Genomic DNA, 19,419 nt, shown 5'->3' on the forward strand with positions numbered 1-19,419 from the left:
TTCTCTACCAAAGCCTTTGCCAGGCTCGGTCACTGGTCTTCATGTGCTGGGAGGCAGGTCCACCATGACTGGAGCTGCACGCGCAGCTCACGTCAAAGGTCAGATGCTTACCAGGGGCCGCAGCCTCTGTGCCCAGGTCTTCTGTTCCAAGCAGTATGTAAGTCTTCAGCAGATCATCCACTAAAGGACAAAAGAATGAAAACGTCTCTGAAAACACAAGATTCATCATCAACTCTCTCTAGGTTTTCCTTCCAAGCGTTTCAGGGTGAAAGGTGATTTGGCAATTTAGGAAGTTGCAGAGTGAGTTTAGGAAGCAAACCTCCTTGATACAATTTTCAAAATGTTTTCCTCAATATTAGAAGAAAGGGTCAGAACACAAAAGGGGTGGTCAAGTTCTCAAACCATATCTCGAGGATCTGTTCTGTGAGGGGACACATTGAAAGCACGGAAGAGGTGACGCCATGGCGATGTGCTCAGCGCGATGGGTTTCCCGATATAACCATGCACCGCTCTCTGGGGATTCGAGCTGGAAGAGAGCCCTGTACTCGAGATGGAGAAAACAATCTTATTTCAATCCAGCAGAACTAGGAATGGATAATTCTTCCAATTATGAAGTAAACACATTCCCAGCTAAATATGGGAGAGACGGCATGTCCATAAAATTAAAGTGAGGTCTGTTTTAGAAGCGCTCAAAGACTGGCAACAGCCAGGTCTACCTAAAGAAGCTTAAAATCAATCATGTTATAGATCTGTTTTTGCTCTTTACAGTTCAGTAATTTGTTCTATACATTTCTGAAGTACATTATTCTAGCAGCTTCTAGGTGTATTCTCTCTTGGCCATCAAACTCTAATACTTGGGATTGGTTCATTTTAATTTCCATTATTTAGCTAATAAAAAATAATGGAAGCTACAGTGAACAGGAGGTGATGTGGGTCGCAATTCTAAACCATGGAGACTTTTCAGAGAATCATGCTGCAAACAAATATATTGGTTCCTCTTGTTAACGTTACTATTTGTACTGAATAAGCCAACAGATTTTCTGCCCAAGACCTCTGTTCTCTCTGTCTGGAATTCTCTTCTCCCTCCTCTCTCCAAGTCTGGTGTCTTCTCCTCTTGGTCTCTGCTTGAATGTTACCCTTTTAGAGAGGCCTTTCTTGACCACCTTATCTAAACTAGATGCCCCCTGTTATTCTTTATGAGAATATACCATTTACTTATTTAATAGCATTTATCATGATCTGCTATTACACGTTTTATTTCCATGTTTATTGCCCATCTCCTCCCACATCGTGGAAAGTCTTGAGGGCAGGAATCTTGTCTGCCTTTACTCTCCTTGTATATCCAGCCTCTAGTTTAGAACAAAGTAGGTGCGCAATACATATACGTTGAATGAATGAATGAATGAATGAATGTTTGACTTTTCCTTATTTGTTTAGCCCTAAAATCAAGGCTTTAAAATTTTTCTCACTCCATTTTCTTTAGCATTCTTTAAACCAAACCCAAATTTTTCATCAAAATTTCTTTCTCCTACACATACAGGTTATCATTCAACATGGCCATTTTAGCCTGAGAGACAGCTCCTGAATTTGAAAAATATATAGTCCTCTTGATTCTGAAATCTGACTTAAAAATGGAAACGGTCACCTTTCTCCAAAGGATAAAGTTGCAGATGAAGAAGGAAACATTCACTTTTAACCCCTGGCTACAATCAGTGACAAAAAACCAACTGTTTAAAAAAATAATGCTAACTTTAGGATTTAGTTGATTTTAAAGAATATTTCAGTGATTTTAAAACTCCAATCTAAGAGTCGTCAAGTCAACAAATATTCCTTAAGCCTTATTGTAGTTAATGTGACTGCTCCCACTTTGCAACTGTGGAGGTTCAGACACAGACAGATTAGGCAAGTCCTCAGATTAAAATTACACCGAACATCAGGAATAGATTTCCTCTGTCTAATTCACAATACACGTCCATTGACGAGCCTGGAGTAGTTTATGAAATGCTGCCAGTATCAGTGTTGCATAGAGCTGTCACCCAGCACTCTGTCTCCTACTGAACCGGGAGCTATCCATCCTCCTCTAACATCTGTTCTTTCCTTTCCTCTACTAGTAATGAAATTGATTTTTAGTTGGGCACATGACCACCAAGAATAAAGATGACATTTGCCAGCTCCTGTGGTCACATGACTGAGTTCTGACCAATGGGATGGGAGTGAGTATGGCCCACCTTATCTAAAGCAGGGGCACCATTAAAGAAAGGCGTGCCATCCCTCCCTTTTCTCAACTCTTCCCTGCTGTCTGGAATGCGGACGTGGTAGTAAGCCATTTTGTACCAGAGAGATGAGGGCAAGAACCCAGAAATAAAGAAGCCAAGAAATGAAGGGACCCGGAGTCCCTGCTGTCTTCATGGAGGAAAACTGCTATATGGCTTGGATTTTAGCAAGAGAGAGAAATAAATGTGCATCTTGTTTAAGCCACTGTTGTTATAGCTGCCAAATCTATGTCCCAATTTGCCTACCTAGAATATGTCCACAGGGAATTCTGATACGTATTTTTTCCAAAATTCCAAATAAAAGAATGTGTTTGATTTTTAAGTTCAAATTGCTTTTTTTCCCCCCGGCTTCTATTCTCCTTGGAATCTGTGGGCATTTCCAAGGACACAGAATAACTGAATACACCTCGGAATGAATGAGAGCTAGCTCCAATGCAGTCACGGAGTGACTATACGTGCTGGAAAGTGGTTTAAGATAACATTCTAAGTTAGCTTGGGCTTTATCACGAGGAGTTGTTTTAACGTTGGGGGCAACTCTTCAGTAGGAGAAAATTCTTTTCTCTGAAAAAAGGTTGAGAAGAATGAACTGACAAGTATTGAAAGGTGACTTCCGTTATTTCAGAACACACCAGGAGACCTAAATTCTGAACTCGAGTCTTTGTGAACAAACCTTCTGAGTTTCAGAACACAGAAGTATTTTGAGACTTTTGAAGTCAAACCTTTGCAGAAAGTGCTGGAGGAGCAGGGAAAAATGCTTCCATATTATCTGTTCCAAGAACATCTTTAACTGAATCAACCATTTGAGAATCCTTCCTTACTCACAATATAGAAGTAATATTGCTCTGGATATCATATTCCTCAGAAACTGATGATTTCTCAACCCAAAACCTAATGTGGTTTAGGGACTTCCTATGGACTGAGTGCTTTGCATGAGGTAACATGTTTATGTATGAAGAAACTGAGGCACAGGGAGATTAAATAATTGCCCACGGTCCCACCACTGAAAGGCTGCAGAGCCAGGCTGTCAGAACGACTCTAGAACTTTTAGCCTAGAAGATTAAACTTCTGCAAGATATAATCATAAGTCAGGAACTTGTTAGATTTCAAGAACCTGAAGACTCTGAAAAAAGAGTCACAGTTAGTGCCACATGCACGTCAAGCACTATTCTGTCACAGCTCGGTCACTCCTTTCCCCAAACTCTGAGGTTGCACGTTGTCCTACTGAAAGCAATTATCTCCATTATTCTGCCTGTGGGCTTGTGGGTTTTACGTTAGGGGAAAAAAAAATCTTCATTTTTTTACCTGAAGTCTAATAACTATAACTATAACCATTTGCACATTTAACCACAGGGTGTGACATTTATTTTCTCTCATTCCCTGCTCATGTCCTTTCCCTTGCTGTGCAGCACAAAGGAATGACAGAACTGGAGCGTGTTCCCGGCTACCCATTGTGCCAGCCATCTTTTGCTTCAGTATATGGGCTTAGAAACTTTTGCACAATGAAGCTACAGTGTTTTCCAGTTTGAACATCAATCAACATGCTTAAAATACCTTATACCATCACCAAACAAAGATGCCTCTGTTCTTGACTGCTGGTTCAGAAATCCCCTCAGAACTGCTGGGAACGGAGGTAAGTGGAAAATTGGCTGCTGACAAATTCGCTGCTGTCAGCGCTGGCCAACACACTGGACAAGAACCAACTGAGAGTGCCATGTCCTTTTCCAACCCTGACTTGAGGCTTTGCTGGAATTGACTACTTTGTCCCAGAGAAACCAGGGCACCGAAGGAGTAGCTGGGGAGCCGTGAGCTGGGTGTAGACAGAGCTAGTATGCTTTCTGCTAGAGTCATGATTAGATACCTTCAGTCACCGGTGCTGAAAGTTGAGCAAACTTTATGGATCGTGGAATATTTCTTTAAATGTGAAATTTTTTTATGCATGTATGATTATCTTTCTGTGGCCTAGGGTTGACACCCAAAGAGTTCCTTGGACCATGGCAAGAATAACATCATCGTGTAATTTTATGAGTGGAAGGGACCAGCTTATGCTGGTCATCAGTGCTTTTCGTCAGATATTTGCAAGTTCCCCCTTTCTGGTCACACAGTAAGTCTGTTTGGTGGGGATATGTGACTTTTTCTTGCCCCTGAGTTCTGAGTAGAAGAAACACATGAAGTCTCAAGCTGTGTGTTTAATTGCTGGTGTGAGACCCCCTGGAATTCCCCTTACTCTTTGGGGCAGCAATCAACAATCAACAATGTGTGACGTGATGGCTCCATTTTGTTGAACTTGGATCCTCGAGGAGCTGTAATGAGTAATTGCCCAAGCAATGCTTAAGAGAATGTGTCTTGAGTGAGAAATAATCCTTTATTGTTTTAAGTCATTAACTTTTTTGGGGGGAGGTTATTTGCTATCACAGCATAATCCATACTAACCTGATGTTTCTAGAAATTACCATATATAATTAGGATGGTGCCCCAAACTGAAATATATAGCGTTGGTTTAGGAACCAAGCAGTGTCTGGTGAGGAAACTGTTCATGGCAGGCCTAAAGGATGGCATTCTGCCTTTCAGTGGCAAAACATTTAGTAACTCCTCACCTGAAATAAATTAGAAGCAAATGCTGGACTTAATAAACTCAAGGTCTCGGGAAGAGGTTTAAAAACTGAATACCAGGAGCACGTTTGGCTGCTTTGAGAAGCATTTGATGAGGTGTGGAGTCGGAATCCCTAAGCAAATACCCAGACCCAAGATCTCCTGCCGATCCATGTGGAACGTGTAAAAACCTTTGCCCTTTTATACAACTGAAATTTGGGGCATGCTTGTTATCATTGCAAAATCAGACCTATCCTGACCAAAGTGTAGTTTAATTAACCTCATTTTACAAATGAAAAAGATCTTTGAAGAGATTTGGTGAATATTCCAATTTTCAAAGAGATTAAAGGCAGAGCTGACACAAACAAGGGTGTTTCATTGCTGTACACCAGGCTGTGTTCTTTTTGGCACCAAACAGGACATTCTCCAAATAGAGAGAGCTTTCTCCTTGAACCTCTGTCAGAGCTTGTGCACAAAGGCTGTCTCACCCATGAGACTCTGCTGAGGAGATACAGGACATGCTCAAGAAGACCAGAAGAGGAGGTCACAGCCTAACATTACAGTTCAAGGAGAAGGAAGATGAAACGGAAACCCCCAGGACACACACAGGGAATACACTCTTCTTAATTCTTCAGAAATGAACCCCTGAAAATGGCAAGGAGAAATCTGAACTGTTTACATGACTTCCAAAATCAACCCTGAAGGGCGGAGAGTTTACATACAGGAAACAAACCACCTTCAAAAATTAAATATCCACCTTGTACTTGGCAAGCAGCATCTCAGACTCTGCTAACTGTTTCAAAAGAACTTGTGTCTCTCCATGTTTTCATGTCTTAGCTCTTCTTGAGTAAAACCACAACAAAAGTTTGGGGTCAAATGAGCAGGAATGCTTGATACAGCTTAGCCTGTCTTGATTTGTGAACTGGAATAATGGAAGTCTTTTCAGGAGGTCAAAGGACCATTTTGAGGGGATGTCTGCTGGTTTCTCACGCAAAATGTATGTTTCCCAGGAGAATGTTTAACAAAGTCTTCACTGCAACGTGCTCCTACCGTTCCATGTGTAGAGAGATTCTTCATGTACTAGCAGCAGAACGACAAGTAATCATTCAGTCAGCAGCAAGTTATTTCATTCAAACACATGGGTCCTCACAGGAATCAGGAAAATCACCAAAAAGCGAGCTCTCAGAAGAGATTTTTCAGATTCTAATTTTCCTCTCCAAAATGAGAGGAACTTATGCTCCTTGAGAGTTCCAGCGAATGAATAGGACTGAAAATATCTGAAATTGACACACACAAAAAAATAGGGGTCCCGTAATGAAATGATTATGACTTTAACTTTCTCACTGTCTCCTCAGTCCCCCTCCAACCACAATGAACTGTGAATGAATGAATATAAACATTCTTATCCTAAATTTCCATTTTTTCATGCAGTTTCTCACAAAACATGATAGGTTATCTTATAGCCATGGTCTGATGGTACTTCGGCATTTTAATAAGCCCTTCTAACAATACTAATGCAATGCACAGCCAAGGAGAAGCCCAGCTCCTCTCTTTCTGCATCAGTGAAGCCTCACCTTCTTGTCCCTCTAACTTTGGAAATATCTCCCTTCTTCCACCACTCCTTCTCCCTTCCCCCGGGAGCATTTCTGTATCTTTTTCCTCAAATTTGTTTCTCATTTCCCTATAGAAACTGGGCATGATGTCTATGTTCTCCCCAAAACATATGTCAGTCTTTGAGATTTGTTCTTGTCATTGACTGTAAATATGCCAGGATAGACACATCAGTCTTCAAAAAAAAATATTTTGTTTTAAAAAAAATAGCATGTTTTGTGTTTTCAGGCAGGAAAACTTTCCTTTTGTTAGTATTTTCTTTCCTGAAGGCCTAGGTAAGTTCAACACTGACATAATCCTGAACCAAGTTCAAATCACCAAACTGTAGAAATGTACAGAAGGGTTCTTTGGAAATTCTTTCTTTTCTTCGCCATCCCCCTGCCACTCTTTCTCACTCAGTTATCCCAAATGAAATAATATTATACCACTGACAGCTTTTCCCTGCTTAAACCTGTTCCCATTTAGGTAGCATTAAAGAGAAATCAACTGAGAAAATTCAAATAAATGTTCTTTCACTTGATACACACATTCACCAACAGAAGAACGAATGGACCGATTTTATTGAAATACTAGAAAAGACAGTCAAGCTCTTCTCATTATTGTTACCATCATTATTTAAACCAGAAATTGGCCAACTAAGACCTGTGAACCAAATCTAGTCTGCTGGCTGTTTTTGTTGGGCTCACAAGCTAAGAATAGCTTCTACACTTTCAAATGGTTTTAGAAAACTAAAAGAAGAATAATATTTTGTGACACCAGAAAATTTTATGAAATTGATATATGTGTTCCTCAATAAAGTTTTATTGGAACACAGGCACACTCATTCATTCCGTGTTGTCTGTGATTGTTTTCCTCCTGCCATGACGGAGCTGAGGAGGTGCACCAGAGACCATATGGCCCGCAAAGCTGAAAATATTTACTGTCTTGTCCTTTACAGAGAAGTCTGCCAACATCTGATTTAAGCTATCTAACTTCGCTGTTTAAAAATAATAAAAGAGATTGTGTGTTCTGAATAAGTCATCAGATTTTGTTTTGAAATCAGAGTAAAAGAGAAAATATATACAGTAAAGACTTGACTATTTCTCTATAGAAAAGTTGGAAGCTAAAATTATAAAAGGGACAAAGGATTTGGAACCAGAAGACCAAGATTGAACCCAAGTGCCTCTTCGCACTGGTGGTTTTGACCGAGTCACTTTACCTTTCTTTCATTCGTTCATTCATTCAAAAATTTCCTGAGTGCTTCCTGCAAGCCAGGCAGGGTAAAGACATGGAGAATACCTCTGTGAACAAAATAGAGAACTTGTCCTCAAAAGGCCTCAGGTTTGTTGTGAGAGCTAAATACAAAATGTGCTTGGAAGCATTGTAAAATTTAAAGCACTATTTAAAAATTAGTAATCGTTCATATATTTTGAAGTGGTTAAGTAGGTAGGATTTTTGTCTTAGGTCTGACCTAGAGCTTGCAAAGCTGAGGAGAACTCTAGAATCCTTCTGCTGCCTTTTCCTAGGCAAGAGTGTCCTCTTCCACTCTCTAAGCTTTAATATCTTCATCTTAATGTCATCTCAGCTATGCAATCCCCATTCTTTAATAACTTGTTATTTGTTTAGCATTTGATTCAAACACATTACTCTACTCATCCTGCACACAGCATGCAATTCAAGAGACAAATGCAGTAAGAACGTTGGTTATAACTGGCTTCTTGCTTATCTTTTGATAGGCTAATGTGTGGATTTTCTTTAAAAAAAATTATTGGGAGAACACATTTATCTTGGAAAAATAAACAGCTAAGCTATGCTGCTGTTTAAGGACGGTGCAATATCATCGTAATGCAATAGCTGCTGAGCAAACACTTTTATCTAAGGAGTATTTAGGTTTTATATTAAACTTTTTGATAAGAGTGGTGGAGTAAAAGCCAAGCTTATATTTTCTGGTAAAGAAATACTTATTAAATACTAATTGCTTAAAATATGCACTCTGCATTAATGATGCTTTTAATTATTGAATAAGAAATAGTATTATGCTGAAAAGCACTATAAAATATTCTTATTTTTAATTCCTTTGGCTTCCTTGTCAAATTAGTCAACAAAACCCAATATGTCAAGTTGATTTTCTGGATAACATTGGTTTTCCTTTCAAACTTTTACATATTTTGAAGTGAATTTCTAATATGCTACCCACAGGATCTGTGTTTTATTTCCCATGTAAAGAATAATTTCATTGGAAATTATTACCTATAATAAAATTTGCATTATGAATTAATTTTTACGCCAAACATTTTGATTTTTCTCCTTTTAAATGAAAAGCAATAAGCCACTGGGGCCAGCTCCGTGGCCGAGTAGTTAAGTTCACGAGCTCCACTACGGTGGCCCAGGGTTCAGATCCTAGGCGCAGACATGGCACCGCTCGTCAGGCCACGTTGAGGTGGCGTCCCACATCCCACAACTGGAAGGACCTGCAACTAGGATATACAACTGTGTGTGGCAGGGGGGGGGGGGGGGGGCGGTTCGGGAGATAAAGCAGAAAAAAAAATTGGCAACAGTTGTTAGCCCAGATGTCAATCTTTGGGGAAAAAAAAAAAGGAAGATTGGCAACAGTTGTTAGCCCAGGTGCCAATCTTAAAAAAAATAATAATAATAAGCCACTGATGTTTTCTGGTAAGTGGTTTTACAAACATAGTAATTTCATAGCTCTCTTCATGTTATTTTCCCATAACCTCTGTTAAAGGGAATGATAATCATGAAATGCTGTTAAGTTAGAATATTACATGCTACACGACTAGGGAAAAGATGGGAGGATGATAAGGAATTCTACTCAGGACTTGGCCAATATCCTCACCTCCCCCTCTACGAAAACCATACCAGCTCTTTTTTTTTTTGAGGAAGATTAGCCCTGAGCTAACATCTGCTGCCAATCCTGCTCTTTTTGCTGAGGAAGACTGGCCCTGAGCTAACATCCATACCCATCTTCCTCCATTCTACATGTGGGACACCTGCCACAGCATGGCTTGCCAAGCGGTGCCATGTCCGCAGCCGGGATCCGAGCGGGCAAACCCGGGGCTGCTGAAGTGGAACGTGCGCACTTAACCGCTGCACCACCGGGCCGGCCCCCATACCAGCTCTCTTTTAACCATCAAAACCAACACAAATAAATAGGCCCGGGAGGAGTTAAGTGACTAAGAATTCTACGATTCATTCATATTTTAGTGCTGGGTATTAGAATGGCAATCATTTAAACTAACGTAAAAAGAAGAAGTGGAAATTTTTATTTCACCAAGAGCCCTTCCCTTAAATCACACCGCTCGGACCCCACCAGCTTTAAGAACATCCCTGACTCCCGTTAGAGAAGTAACTTTCAGGAAGGCGTCAGATCAGCTTCCATTCTCTCAAATGCCCAAAACTGTGCAAATTACATCAATGTGGAGTTCTGTGTACCATTCAGGAGCTAAGTGGCTGTGCATATTAGTAAGAATCAAACCAGTTATGATTGTACATTCTTGTGTCTGTATTATGCACTGTTGCACAAGACGATGTTATTAAACTGTGTTCATTATAAATTCTTCCTTTACAGACTTTTCCACCTCAAAGCAGAGTCACTGGCCCAAAGCTTTACCTCTTCTGTGATAGCACTTAACCTTTCCGGGGTCATAGTTTCATTTGAGAAGCTGATGAAAAATATGAACTCTTCCCCACAGGAAGGGCACATATATATGCTTATACTCATAAAATTCTCAGTACCGCATCAGTGCATTCACGGACCTCACCTGTGCAGCCGGCTCCACTTAGTGACTTCCACCTGAGGGGATTTTAGGTACATAATTAAGGCATATTGAGGAAGCAAGTAAATGCTTCTGCTCATAGTTTCCTCTGTGTGCTTTTTCAGTAAAACATTTGAACAGAACAGCAGGGTGGAGCCCATACCTGATAACGTGCAGGAAGAAAGCTGTCATTTTTGGAGCTTTTCCATGACCTGGGGAACTAGTGTAGCACCAATGGATTGGTTCTTTGCCAATTTTTATCCGAATGGAACCTCAATCTCGGGAATGCTTTTTCAAGAAATAAAAATAATGCTGGATAACTTCTTTACTCTTCCACCCTGATAATCCCCAGATTTGATTTCCTAGGAGCAAAATTGATGAGACTTTTCTCCTTCTAAGACTGGAGTAGTATAGAATACTAAAATTTATACTCACTAAAGAGTAGCAGAGGAGATGGAACTATGCAAAAATTCTTGCAGCATTCGAGTGTCCCATCCACTCCCTTCCCAGGCACGTATGGTGATCACCTTTGACCCAGGACTTACCCTCTAGAACAGGGCTTGAAAATGTTTTGTTTTCTCCTAGAAAATATTCTTTGGTACAAGCTGATAAGAAAGGGTCAAATGGCCGTACAGAGATGATGTACCTATCTAATGTGTTATTAGCACTAATATTGAAGTTTTACATTTGTGGGAGAGGTATGTTGGGGAAGATGAGAGGTCTGGAATTTTCAAATCTGGTTAGCAGCCCCATATGTGAGGTGAGCTCTTGTCCCGCCAACTAGATCAAGAGAATCTTGATACCAAAGGAGAGAGGGTTATACTGTTGATTGCATGATTTCCATGCCAGTGCCAAGAATAGATCTAGAAGGCACGGAAGAAGTTTGAGGTACTTCTTTTCCTACCATTTTGAGAAAATAGGTCAATGTTGCTTCTCCAAATGGAAAAGAAGCCCTGAGCTCCTACACCTTATTAAGCATCCTTAAGATTCCCTTCATCTGCCTCATTTTATAGTAACACTGGAAAGTATTTCCATTTCATGGAAACACACCATGTCAGTTTCTCCCCTTTCCTCTGATGACTACCCCATCTCTACTCTGTATCTTCCAATCAAACAGCTCATAGCTCTTTCAATGTACCATCGTTCTTTTAGCTTTCGTCACTCTCTACCCACTACAGGCCATTTTTCAAAAGGCGAGGTAACAAAACCTTGACTCGCTTCCCTTTGGTTCAGAAAAACATGTCCTGTGTCACGCAAACCCCAGAGATCTCGCTAGAGCTGCCTGCCAGAAGTCATCATCATCATTGCAATTGAACTCTCAGGATCCGTCATCACATCAAGTGGATGAGAACAATACCCCTGCAGCTGCAGAATCAAAACACGCCCCCAGTGTTTTTTGTTATTGTTTAAAAATAGTAAAATGAAAAAAATAAAAGACTGTGCACAGTATGGTTTATCAAGAGAGAAGGGAAGTTTGGAAGGGAACCGGCAATATAATTGCACAGGAAGCCTCATAGAGATCTTAAATTACTCAACTTTTGTGTTTGAATAAGAAAATGATAATCAGCTCATAAAATTTGCATCTCCAGACTCACACTTAAGGTCGTGTCCTTTCCTTTCAAACCACACCATTGCTTTATTTTCCCTCTCACTGCTCCCTATTGCTTAACCTCAATGTCTAATCTAGCAATGAAACCCAGGAGATCTTCTTTGAATTATTTCACTTGACCAGGAAAACACAAGTGCCACTCAGTAAATGTTCCCTATGTGCCCCCTCTATTATATTTCCCCTAAATACAAACTTTCAAGAAAACCAAATGAAAGGAGAATTAAAAACACTTTGAAACAAGAATCTTTGTTTAAGCTATTCCATATACCAGCATACGGTAATAAGTGTGACATTGGGTTTCTTAATTTAAGATAAATTAATAAATAATTTTGTTGTTTATTAGTAGAGTACAAATTAATAAAATCAGTTTCTAATTATTTCAACAGCTTCAAAAATTAGCTTTAGGAAAGTAAAACGCTGACTTTCAGATTCCAAGATTTGTTCCTGCAAGTTTGACAGGTTCTTATAAACTGCATTAACTTCATGATTTTTCATGACACTTGTTGCCTGGTTTTATTTAGGCTTCTCTGGATTTATTATAGGACCTACTAATGGCATGAATTTAGTTTTCATGTCTGGTTTAAATTTTTCTCGTCACATCAATTCATAATAATTTTTGATAGAATTCCTAGTAACACAGTATCAGAGATGTATGGGTTTTTTTGAGTGAATTTCTACCAGCAGCATTATGTAGTTTCTGCTAAAAATTCCTTAATTGTTCCTTAAATGCTATGGACATAGACATTTACGTGAATAGCCCCAGAGACTAAAATCACCTATTCATGTTTTCAGCATCAAACGAAGGAACTCATGATGCTAAGCCATCCTTTTTCAGAGTAGATTTTATCACTTGACCAATTCAAACTTCCCTTACAGATTTTCCTTGGAAAGCAAGGATGCCCATGTTACAAGGACTATTTACATGTGCTAAGTATGGATGCTGAGATTCAGTAAATAAATCAGTCAATCTGTCTTGAAGAAATGGCCTGAATCCTCAACTGAAAAAGAAGCATCTACGTGGACCCAATGTGCTAAAGAAATCTCCATTTCTGCCAATATCTGAAGTAATTTTCTTCAACATTGTAGAGAGATAGTTGAACAATTTGCCTCTTTCTTTCTCCTGCCAACCCCACCCCCAAGCTGGAATTCTTGCCGTGGTGCAGGAGGTTTCTCAGAATCAGAATGTGGGCTTGGTTCCCTTCCTTGTTGTTTAATCTGCCCGTTGTATCCCAAAAGAGTTCCCAGAAAACTAAGTGGCTAAGACTAAGTGAATTAAGAAAAAAGGAGCTCTAAGGAGCTGGCAAGGAGTATGCATGGCCTCTGAATCCAGCTTCTGAATGAAATGGAGGGAAAACAACTTCCTGGGGCTGAACCACCAGGACGGTTCCAGGATCCCTGGAACGTTTAAAGTCCATAAAGTTAATCGGACATAACTGGGCTATTCCTACAGAAAGTGAGTGGAAGACAAGTGTAGTAAGATTTACAGCCTGCAAAATGATTTGGAGAAGAGTGACGGAACAGTAGGGCAGGGAGAGAGAGAACTGCGTCATATGCTCCTCAGGGCACGGGACTGCAGAACTGGAAACAGCAGCACTAAGCCCATTTCTTCGTTTATAGTATTGAGGCACACAGATTATCTGATAAAAACCAACCAGCACCAAATTTAACCTGTCTTTGAGAGAGATAAACTATTGAGTTTTTTTTAATTATTTTTTTTCTTTGAGAAGGAAATATTTCAATCATTCTTCTGATACAGATTAAGCTAAATTTACTGTGGTCTCAAGGAAATAGGTAACAGCTGAATTTACTTACTGCCAGGAATAACCTATCTGAGAACTGCAAACAGATGCCTAAATTTAGGGAGCTTGAGCAAGTAACTTTGTGTTTCTGAAAAAATCAAACATGATTCTTCACAGCTCGGTTGGTGGAAATATAAGCTATAACTAATTTTATGATAGAATTTGGAGAAATTTTGTGGAAAAGTTTAAGGCAGCTTTCTCTAAAGCAGTCAACCGAAAATGTAACCAATGAGAATGATTCTATGAACATGGGACTTATGACTTGTTTTTAAATTATGTTGGAATAAAAACAGAGTGATGTTTGAATCATCAGTGCACTCAGAAGGATAAGTGGCCCTCCTCATGAAGACACACACACAAGAATTAGGTAATTAAATTGCCAGTGCATCATTCGTACTTCCTAGGGGCCATTTGTCCTCTGACTGTCCAGTCTGTCGTCCTGAGAGTAGGGAGCGTCACCAGGCTCTCTCAGTGTCCCGCCCTGACCACAAAGCCATCAGCTCCCTTAGCCTTGCTTCCTGGCTTAACATGTCCCCTGCAAACCCTCACTTGCTTTCTTAGCAGCAGTTTATTTATTCTAATCTGCTTCTGTGACACTTTTAAACAACAATTCTGAGGTAGCATTTCTCATATTGTATTATAGTCACTTTCTTCTTAAAGTATTGTTATTGTAAATCATATCACATATATGAAAAATCATACAGATTTATATGTATAGTTAGAAAATAAACTTTTTTAAAAGTACCCACCATATAGGTTAGAGACCCCTTGGTCACATCCCCCCTCATGCCAACTCACCCCAGAGATAACCATCATCTTGCGTTTTAAGTTAATCATGCCCTTGCCTTTCTTTGTAGTTTTATCGCTTCTCTGTGTATCCCTAAACTGTCTATTCTACACACTTCATACTTTACATATTCTTTGGTGACTGCTTCTTCCTTTCACGGTGTCTTTCTGAGATTTCTCCGTGTTGATGCGGGTACTGAAGTTAGTTCCGTCCCACTGCCGTGTATCTCCCATCATATGAATATCACATAAGTGACTTACCCAGGCTATCAGGGACAGGCACTGTTTGTTTCTAGGTTTTCAGTTAACAAATAATGCTGCTGTGAACATTCTTGTGTATGCCTTCTGGTGTACGTGTGCAAGAGTTCTTAGGAGGTCTATTTCTAGGAATTGAATTTACTGGGTCAGAGAGTTCACACTTACTAGGCAATGCCAAACCTTTCTAAACTAGTTTCATCACTCTACACTGTCACCAGCTGTGGTAAACCTATCTATTGTTTCACACCTGTGTAAACAACTGATATTATCTGGCTTTCTAATTTTGCCAACTTGGTGGATGTGAAATGGCTTTATCATGCATTACTACGACTGATGAGGTAGTGCATCTTTTCACATTTATATAGGCCAGAATAGAGAGCCCCAGAAACAGACTCACTCCTGTATGGAAACCTGATTTATGACAGCATGGGCATTGCAAATCAGTGCGGCAAAGAAGGGCTGTAACAATCGATTCTCCTTGTGGAAAAAATAAATAAGTTAAAATGGATCGCCACCTCACATCGTGCACAAAATCTCAGTTTGAAGTGGGTTGAAGATACAAATTAAAAGGAAACACTGTAAAACTTCTGGAAGATAATTTAAGAGAATACTTTTATATCACAGAGTCTTAAAGGATTTCTTTAACAAGACATAAGAGGCACAAATGATATCAGAAAAATATGGATAAATTCAACTACATTAAAATGACGTATATCCTTGACTCACCGATCTGCATTAGCCACTCCATCATAAATCCATTTTCCATACACGTGTGAGTTTGCTTCCGGACTCTCAGTTTTATTTGTTAACTTGGCTATCTCTTCACCAGTATCATACCATCTTAATTAAAATAGCTCTATAGTGATTTCTGATAAGGAAAGTCCCTCGGCCTTGTTCTTTTTCTCTTGAAGTGGTTATTCTCAGCCTTTTTGTCTTCCATTTAAATTTTAAAATCAATTTGTCATATTTCCTCAAAGAGAACCCTGCTGGAACTTTTCTTGGAATTACTTTGGAATCTGAAGGTCAGTTTGGGATGAGGTGAAGTCTTTATCCTGTTGAGTTTCTGTCAAAGGACACAGTATATCGACTCATTTATTTCAGTCTTATTTTATGCCTTTAACAATAGTTTACAGTTTTTACCATAAAAGTCCTAAGTCCTTTAAATTTGTTGTTACTTTTATAAGAAATTATTTTTTCCAAATTATATTTTCTACCTGATTTGTGTTGCAGAGAAATTCAAGTAACTTTCTATATTGATTTTGTGTTAAGCAACTTTTCTAAACTCTTACTCATTCTAATAATAGAATCTTTTGGATTTTCTGCATTGATTTTATTCAATTATTTAATAAATATTTATTAAATGCCTCCTCTGTTACAGGCACCGTTCAAGACCCGGGGGATTCAATAGTGAATAAAAAAGAAAAAAATCCTTGCTGAAATGGAGTTTTATGTTCTGGTAGGAAGAGACAGACAACAAACAAACAAAATAAACACCTGTTAGATGGCAAGCAATGCTTTAGAGAAAATAGACTAAGAAACAGGGAAGGAGAATGAAGAAGGAAGAGGAAGGGAGACATGTCTGATTTTTAAATAGGATGGTCAGAGAAGGCCTCCCTGAGAAAGAGACGTTTCTGTAGGGATCTGAAGGAGTGAGTTATACAGGGAACCCTGGAGGAGTGCTGTAGGCAGAGAGACAGCAAGAGCAAAGGCTCCGAGGTAGGATCTTGACTAGTTTCTTTGAGAGACAGCAAGACTGCAGTGAGGCTGGGCACAACACAAAGAAATCAGGTCAGAGGTGTAACCCAGGACCAGACAGTGCAGGGCCTCCTAGACTGGCATATTGTTGTCACTTCATCTTTTCTCATCTGAGTATTTGTTAGTATCTTTTTCTTATCATTCTGCATTGCCCAGGACACCCGGTAGAATGTTGAAGAACAGTGATAGAGGCCATCCTTGCTTTATTCTCAATCTTAAAAGCAATGTTTTCAATACATCCCGTTAATTATGGTGTTGGCTGCACGTTTTTCTGGAGACCCTTTATCTGCTTAAGAAGATTTTCTTCCAATTCCTAGTTTACTAAGTTATTTTAAAATCATAATTGGGTATTAAACTTTATCAATGTTTTTTGCACATGAGGTTATGATCATCTATTAAAGTGTGAATTAAATCAATTAATTTTCTAATACTAAACCAACTTTGCATTCCTCAGATGAACCCAACTTGTCATGATGTCTTAAACACACACACACACACACACACACACACCTTGCTAGATTTAAATGGTTTCGGGTTATGCATTTGAATTCATGAGTGAGGTTGATCTGGAATACGTATTTCCTGTTCTGTTTGGGGGTTTTGTGTAAATGGTGTGCTAATCTCACAAATTGGGAAATGTTCACTATTTCTCATCCTCTGCAAGTGTTTTTTGTTAGATAAGTGACATGTGCTTCTTGAACGGTTGGTAGAACTTGTCAGTGGAACTACTTGACACTAAAATTTTTCTTTATGAAAAAATTTATGGATGATTTGCAAATACTGTTTGCATATAGTAATTATTAAGTTATTCAGATTTTCCTTTGTTATGTTATAAAAAATTTTGGATTTTCTGTCTTTTTCTATATTCTAAAACGGTTTCCATGTTATGGGGGACATCTGTTTCCTAAATATCTGGACCTAGTAACAATTTGTACATGAGAGGGCTGTGAAGCAGGGTACAATTTCTTGACAACTTTCTCTATTGTGTATAACTGTTCTTTTAAATTTTAATTTTTTTAATGAGATCTATTTCTACTGGTTTCTGTTTTGTTTACCCATTTAGTTTTTAAAATATATTTTCATAAAATTACACATAATATCTCTAATGACTGATTTCTTTTATATTTATGGTTATATTGCCATTTTTATATCTTACTTTTGCATATTTAATCTAATTTTGAATATGTTAACTGATAGTTTGTCTTATTTTTGTAAATAATCAGAACTTTGACATTAATTTTCCAATTTTTCAAGTATTTTGTTAAATTCTCATTTATTATTAATAAATAATTTTGTTTTTCTATTTATCTTAAGTTTATTTCATTATTATTCTTTTTTTGGTGAAGAAGATTGGCTCTGAGCAAACATCTGTTGCCAACCTTACTCTTTTTTCTTTTTTTCTCCCTAAAGCCCCAGGACGTGGTTGTGTCTGCTAGTTGTAAGTCATTCTGGTTCTTCTATGTGGGATGCTGCCATATCATGGCTTGATTAGTGGTATACAGGTCTGCACTCAGGATCTGAACTGGCAAACCCTGGGCCACCAAAGCAGAGCGCGTGAACCCAACCACTCAGCCTTGGGGCCGGCCCTATTTTATTATTTTAATTTATTGAATTGACTACTTCATTTATTTTCATTTATTCTTGTTTATCAACATCATTTTTTAAGACCATGAATTTTTCCATAAACACTTTAGAATTATCACACAGCTTCAGATGTGTATGGTTTTATTAATACTGTTTTATAGAGACTCTTCAATGTGGGTTTTGAATTCCTCTTTTATCTGAGTTTCATATTAATTTTCAGACTATGGGTATTATTGTCTCAGTTTTTTTGTTTTATGGTTAATTTTTCGTTTTATTACAGTCTGATAAGAGAATGTTCTTGTGCTCTTTCTACCTTTGGGAATTAATCATGATAGTGTTTGCAGCAAAATTAATGGTCAAGCTCTATCATTGTTTTGTGAACTCTTAAGTTTTTCATACCGTTATTTTTTGATGAGTTGATCGGTCACGAGCTGCAAGAGCCTCCTGCTACTATGTTTCCAGCTCTTTCTCCTTGTAGTTCTGGTGGTTCTTAACTTATGCTTTATGTGATGCTGTGTTGATTGGTGCATACATATTCTTCATTGTGCATCGTAATGTTTATCACTATAAAATTCCCTCCATTGCCTCATTTAATTCATTTTGCTCTGAATTCAGATGTGACTGATATAATTGTGACAAACCTTACTTTCCTCTTGGTTGCATTTGCTTGGGTGGCATTTTCTCTTCCTTTTACTGTCAGCCTTTCTGAAAGACTTTGTCAATCTCTTCTTCAAGCAATGGATTTGCCTAATGTATGTAACAGATATTTGATTAGAAATAAACCACAAATATGTTTTAGCTATTAAAAGGACAGCCAGAGTTCTTGAGAAAATTTCCTAGTTCAGACTTCTTCCTTGTAAGGAATAAAGTAAAATGGCTCAGAGCCATCAAAGCATATTTCCTATGCCCCAAAGGGACAGAGAAGCTAAAGGTTACACGATTTTCCCACAAAGAAATATGGAGGAAACTCTCTTCATGAATGTATATTTGTTTTTTTTGAGCAAAATTGATCATTCCATTTCCTTTTAATTACTGCAAAGTAGAAAATGACTTGTCAGACCAATTTTGACTAATGGGAATATACCAGCATGCTGGGTTAAGTTTGGTTTCTTATGGTCTCTCCTGGCTAAAATATCTATTTTTGAAGATAACAAACCAAATTCTTGGGATCTGTTGACATAGTATTTAATCACTATCCTCTACCTGTTTCTGTCCTTCTGTCAATATTTTTCTCCTAAAGAAATTATCATTGCCATCATCATAGTCACGTTCTATGAGGGCCCATTCATTTATTCATTTAAAAATATTTTTGGAGCTGTGCACTACCAGATGCTGAATATAAATTCATCATCTCGTTTAATCCTCACAAATTTGTGACCGGTGTTACCAAACCATTCTTACAA

General features: G+C 38.5%; 1 long non-coding RNA gene across 1 annotated transcript in view; it reads right to left on the reverse strand.

Annotated features, from left to right (window-relative positions):
- LOC123290069 (uncharacterized) overlaps window positions 1–17,536 on the reverse strand; it is a 31,638-nt gene extending 14,102 nt beyond the window's left edge. The window contains exons 1-2 of the long non-coding RNA XR_011493097.1: window positions 14,681–17,536; window positions 112–539 (exon numbers count right to left, since the gene is read on the reverse strand). This is a non-coding gene — a long non-coding RNA (uncharacterized lncRNA). The remainder of the gene's footprint in view (window positions 1–111; window positions 540–14,680) is intronic.
- Between the last annotated feature and the right edge of the window lie 1,883 nt (window positions 17,537–19,419).

Source organism: Equus asinus, chromosome 12 (genome assembly GCF_041296235.1).
Source record: "Equus asinus isolate D_3611 breed Donkey chromosome 12, EquAss-T2T_v2, whole genome shotgun sequence".
Lineage (NCBI taxonomy): Eukaryota > Metazoa > Chordata > Mammalia > Perissodactyla > Equidae > Equus > Equus asinus.